General features: G+C 41.7%; 1 protein-coding gene across 1 annotated transcript in view; it reads left to right on the plus strand.

Moving 5' to 3' along the window:
- Positions 1 to 6681, plus strand: part of LOC122796810 (ATP-dependent translocase ABCB1-like) — a 1504949-nt gene that overhangs the window by 1459832 nt on the left and 38436 nt on the right. The gene's annotated exons all lie outside the window — the stretch shown is intronic.

Consider the following 6681-nt stretch of genomic DNA (forward strand, 5'->3'; position numbering starts at 1 on the left):
TGTCTGCCGTAAGAGGACTGTCAAGAGGTTTGTCACAATAATGCCTTGCCACATTCACATCATAAATGGACATGGCAATGTAAAATGCTGTAGACACAGCATATGTTGTGAAAGAACTTTGAAATATGTTTGTTTCTGATAAGTCAGAACTGTGACTGCACATTATTCCAAAAATACGATACAGTGCAACACAACTGATGTTAAAATGATAGAGCATCACGTAGCAAACTATTTCCTTTTATATAAACACATTCTAATGACACATCCCAATGTTGACATTGCCCAAAACACATATACATGTATCCACAATCAACATAACATCCAGATACAGAAGTGCTATTTTAATATCTTTGATGTGTAAAACATCGAACTGTACCCATCTGCAAAGCAAATTGAAACTGCTACCCTATTTTTCAAAGATTCAAAGAAACTTTATTGTCATTTAGGAAACACAAGTGCTACCTAAACGAAATTTCGAGTGTCAGCACAGGTCCTTTGTGGTCTTCCAGTCAGAAAATCGAGGATCCAGTTGCACAGCCCTTTATTTATGCCAAGGTTGATTAGCTTTTCAATAAGTTACATTGGAATCACCATATTAAATGCCGAGCTGAAATCTATGAACAACAGCCTGACTCAGTTGTTCTTCTCTTCAAGATGCTCCAATGTGAGGTGAAGTGGCACCGAAATGGCATCAGCAGTTGATCTGTTTGCCCGGTAAGCAAATTGCAGTGTGTCAAAGGATTGGGGTAGTGCTGTAGTCATATGCCTTTTAACCAGTCTTTCGAAGCATTTCATTACATTTGATGTACAGGCCACTGGCCTGTAATCATTTAGGCAGGTGGAATTGGCTTTTTTGGGTGGAGAGATTATGTTGGTAACTTTGAAGCATGCTGGTACTTTTTTCTGGACAAGCGAGGTTTTGAAGATGTCCATCAGGGCTATACTTAGTTGGTCTGCACAACCTTTCAATACTTTCCCCAGAATGTTATCAGGGCCAGCAGCCTTCCTGGGGTTCACATTTCTCAGTTGGTTCCTTACATCCACAGAACTGAAGTTAAGTACTGCCTCCTTTTGGTCATTGAGAAGCTTTACAGCCTCCAGGTTGTTTTTATCTTAAAAACTGCCATAAAATGTGTTTAGATTGTCCAGAAATTCAGTGCTATCATCACACTGAGCTGACATGGTCTTGTAGCCAGTTAGCTGTTGAATACCATGCCACATGCTTCTTCAGTCTTTTGCATCCTCAAAGCATCTTTGTATTCTCTTTCCATACTCCCTCTTGGCCTGCTTGATACCCTTTTTTAGATTAGCCCTTGCCACACTTAGACCCTTCTTATCCTTTGCCTTGAAATCAGTGTTTCTTGCCCTCAGCACCTCATACACCTTGCTGTTTAGCCATGGATTTTGATTGGCTCTTACTTTAATATTTTTGATGTTCATTACATCCTCCATGCATTTAGATATATAAGCCATAGTTGTTTCAGTGTATTCATCTATGTTCACCATGGCTGCCTCCCTGAAGACATCCCAGTTTGTGCTTTCAAAGCAGTCCCTGAGACTTTCCATGGCTCCTTCATGCCAGACCCTAATTTGTTTCACAGTGGGCTTATCTCTCATCAAGAGAGGCTTGTAAGCTGGTATTAGTTTTATGGAGATGTGATCAGAGCCACCCAGGTTTGGTTGTTGTACAGCTCTGTATGCCCCATTTATGCTAGTGTAAGCCTTGTCCAGAGTATTTACTCCCCTTGTGGGAAAATCCAGTATTTGGTAGTAACTGAGTAGCACCTTCCTGAGATCTGCTTTGTTTAAGTCACCAGCTATCATAAATGCACACCATTGTGTATTGTATTGCATGTAGTGTAGTGTATTGTAGTGTTTTGGTAATGTATACCATTGTTGTATACCAAATAGGGTATCAGCAGGAATCTGAAACAAATGCAGCAACAGATCAACTGAAATCAATGCTGCAAGTATATAAACATTAAAGTGTATGTAACACTCCACATATACATAACAGTGGACATACTTATGTATGGATACTAACATAAGTGGCACGTGTAATCTGTTAAGTATGTAATATCATATCAAAAGTCACAAATACAGGAATATTTAAAAACTGTAACAACTAAGTAGTGTATTTGAAGACAAATGATAACTATGCTGAAGTTCATATATGTCATAAATGTTATGTACAGCTGTGTTCCCACTAAAAGTATTAAAACTCCAAAACAAATAAAATAAATGAATACTATGTATACAATAGGTTCAGTGTGGTCAAGCACAGACAAAGCAAACACACAAATTGAAGATTTCAGAAGGATCTAACTAGTACACTTCCAGTAACATTCCACTATTACATGATGGCAGATCCACAATATACTGTTACATCCATGTCACCATGACCATTATATTCATCTGCATCTGAAAATGTCACCTAAATGACTGTTCTACCTTTATTAACTGCACAGTTTGACTCTAATAACTTCAGCAAGCACTGTGTGGTGTTTCATTATTACTTTTGTAAGACTGTTATATATTAGTTTATTAGTGTTATTGCCAGTATATCATTTGTTAGCAAATGTTTGTGTGCCAAGATGGATAAACATCTATCTATATAGTGATACAAATTGGAGCATATAAGCCATTTTCAGAGGTTATTATTTTTGTACTGAATGTGTCTTCTGCAGATAAAGTCAGCAGTCATATTCTTGACTGAAAATGGTAGCAATTCTACAGTTCTGTTAGTGACAACATGTATAGAGTTGGCTCCATGGCACAGAATGATAAAGCCCTAAATGCAACCTAGATTACCTAAGTCTAGTTAGTGGCCAGCCACTGGAGAAGCTTATAAAAGGGTAGAGAGAGGAGGTTATAAGGCAAAATCTGCTTTCCTTTTTCATGAGGGGAGAGTGAAGAATGTGCTGATGGAATGGCTAAAATGATAGACTGTGAAGGTAAGACTGGAGTAGCCAACAGAGAGAGAACTGAAATGTTTGGTAGGTGGGCAGGCCAGAAGGAATATCTCACCATGTGAGGAGGTTCCCTTGTGGTACCATTGTATAGCTACCCATCCACATTTTACAATTTACAGAGGAGCTTAGGACAGTAGTATGTCCTCTGAAGACTTATATTCTTGGCTTAACAAACAGTATGGTACTAACAGCAATAGCAGTGACCACTGTTTGCAGCTTCAACAAACACTACTGAAAAACTTTTAGCTCTTCTTACCCAGATGACAAGATGGCAGAATCAAAAAATAGCAATATATTTTCAGTGGGGAAGTTGTAATCAGGAAGATCCTCCTAATTTGCTCGATCAAACATTGGGTAGCAAGGATTGCATTACTGTCACCAGTACAGACTGAACAACTAAGAATCATAGACCTACAACTAATACCAATGATCTCAGAAGAGAGTTAAATTGAGAAAATGCTTGAACAGGAGTGGATTTAGATTTATGGCTACAGAATCCATATAACATTAGTTTTACATCAAGACATGATGAAAATCTTCATCCTCATTTATGGGCTTTGTTACCATTTTGGATAATTTTTTTTTTTTTTAATTTGAAAGGGGGAATTCAATAAAGCCTGCACAGAGTGATTTTCCATGTAGGCATAGTGGCACAGAGCTTACATGGAAGTAAGCATCCATGCGAGCCAGTAAACAGAGCTGAGGGGTGTGTACAAGCATGCGAACATGGAAGTGTCCGTGGCATGCAAATCACCTCATAAGCTGGAGAACTGCATGCAAAGGTTGTTTTGCGATCCAACAAGCTGATAGGTGTTGGTGTTAGAAGTGTACATGGAAAATTTCTATGTACAAGAAAGTAAAAAAAGAACAGGGGCTGTAAAAGCCCATCTAGAAGGTCAGAAATTGTGCACAAATGTCCACATAGTAGGCACAGATATGTGCAAAACTGTGTCCTGTGTGTCCAAAAAATAATGCAAACTTCTATCATATAAATTTTCTTGTAATGCCCATATTATGTTTGCATGGCATCCAGCAGTGCGCAAATATGCCGTTATGCAAAAAGTAAATATTAAAATGATTAAAAACTAAAAATAACGCATATGTCAGAATAATGCATTATAGGGTCCTGAATGGAGTATGTACAATGGTAGATTTCAGTGGTTGCTAAGGAAGCAGGCCCTGGAATAGTGAAGTATCCAGGTTCTGTGCACGGATCTGTATGTAAATGAGCTGGGGTTGCTTAATAGTAAAAATGGGCCACTGTGTCCACAGATAAAACCCATGTAGCCCCAGAAGTGTGTTGGTGTCTGCAGAAGAGCTTATGACATCAAAAGGGTGTGTGTCACTATCTGTTTAAGCAGATTGGAGCTCAGAGGTGCCCATTTGCATGGCGCACCACTCAGCTAAGCAGGGGGGTGTGTTCAGTGCTGCTAAGCTTTGTTTAGCTATGGGGCTTGTGTTGTAGCTGGTTTGAGCTATGCTGAATGTGCCCATGCATGGGGTGTGTCGAAACTGCAAAGCAATGTTTATACCAGTGCTGCAGGTTTGCACGCTGTGCCGCAGTGTTTAGCAGGGAAGGAATTAAAAAAAAAAGGAAATTACATGGGAAAGCCAGTCATGTATAAATTACTGATAATCCCTGTTCCACTTACACTGGGCCATCCAACCCTCTCAGTGATGTACCTGGCAGGTGGAATGCATCATAGTTAGCCAATCACACAGGCTGCATCTGCAGCAGACACTATAAAGTATGCATGCACTATACAATCTGATTTTCCCCCATACTCTGCACCATTGGAGTACTGACTTGAGAATTTTAACTGACAGAATGCTAGGGGCTGCTGCTGCTCTGCTACATCTGTATGTGCTAGAGGCTGAGGTCAGTGCTGATGGTGCTGCTGACAATAGGCCTGGACTGCGAAGGAGAAGAGTGTTCAGTCCCAGGGTAACCATCTGTAAAAGTCCATCTAGAAGGTCAGAAATTGTGCACAAATGTCCACATAGTAGGCACAGATATGTGCAAAACTGTGTCCTGCTTGTCCAAAAAATAATGCAAACTTCTATAATATAAATATTCTTTTAATGCTCATATTATGTTTGCATGGCCAGGAGCTACATGAGCTGGAGATTGTAGAGCACTACAGGGTGGACAGGGACATACTACAATAACTCACCAAGCTCTGCCGCCCTCAAATTAGACCCAGAGCCAACACAGAAGAACCCATCCCAATGGAAACAAAGGTATGTATATCTCTTAGAATACTAGCTACAGGTACTTTTCAAAGACCGACTGGAGACATGATGGGGGTCTCACAGGCATCTGCATCCAGGGTACTCCACCATTTCCTGGCTGCTATGCAAACACACACCAGTGAGCTCATTTATTTACATTGCACCCCTGAGGAGAAGGCCAGCAGTATGTGTCTCTTCTACCATGTAGCACACTATCCTGAGGTACTGGGGGCCATAGACTGCACTCATGTACACATCAAAGCACCACCTGGTGAGGAGGGTAGAGTCTATGTCAAGCACAAGGGGTATCACTCCATCAACTGCCAGGTTGTGTGCAATGCCCAGGGCATTATCATGAGTGTGTGTGCCGGTAGACCTGGCAGTTATCACGACTCCCATATCTGGCATGCATCACAGCTGTACCAGATGTTTGCCAGGAGGGACATCCCATATGGCCATCTACTGAGAGATGCTGGCTATGCACTGGAACAGTGGATGATGACACCCATCAGGAATTTGGGCACACCTACAGAAGAACACCATAATGAGGCACACACACAAACTAGGAACATCACAGAGTATGCATTTCAGCTGCTCAAGTCACAGTTCCTCTGCCTCAATATATCTGGTGGAGCCCTGCAGTACATTCCAGCCACATGTGCACAGATGTTCACAGTATGTGGCATGCTACACAATATGATCCTGCAGAAACAGCTGTGGCAGGATCATCACAGGGAAGGGACACACAGCCCCCCATCAGTGCCAAGGCCCCAACACCCACAGGGGGACTCAGAGGAGGAACCCCCTGAGACTGTCCCTGTAGGCAGATGTAGGTGTGCCCAGTATGCCCTGGCCTTGGCAAAGAGGTAACACATAGTACATGCACTGTCAACCTATGGTCCTAGGGACTGACACACTACTCTGACTCACATACATAGTAAAAGGGATGCCAGCCACACCACATAACCTGTACCTTACCATGCATTGGCTGTGTACTGCGTGCAGCAGACAGATTCAGCCCTGAAGCACTGTTATCTCAACTGCTTCATTCACAAGGTAAGTCACTCTCCTTTACAACAAATGTATGGGGCACTAGATTATGGTAGCTTATGTATGGACCTGCTGCATGTATGCAAGGGAATAGAGTGGGTTACTGGGCTACCTGCAGAGAACTAACAGCTATGTGGGACAACAAGTACTCTGTCCAGTACTTGCTGTCCCATAATATGCATTAGGCCACAATGCAGCAAAACCCATTGCAATATGTGAGTCATAGGATAGATGCCCAACTGTCAATGCTAGAGTCCTCTACCCCCAACACAGTCATGTTCCCATATAACTGCAGTAACAGCATTTTTGCAAGGATATAGCAGCAGACCACACAATCCCAGAGCTGTCCCAAACAACCTGGCTACATGTTCTATTTCCACAATTTGCAGGGGTCAAAGTGTATGTCTGTCTGCTGTTGATAGCGTCA

This window comes from Protopterus annectens, chromosome 3.part0 (assembly GCF_019279795.1).
Source record: "Protopterus annectens isolate FY-2018-M chromosome 3.part0, PAN1.0, whole genome shotgun sequence".
Classification (NCBI taxonomy): Eukaryota; Metazoa; Chordata; order Ceratodontiformes; family Protopteridae; genus Protopterus; species Protopterus annectens.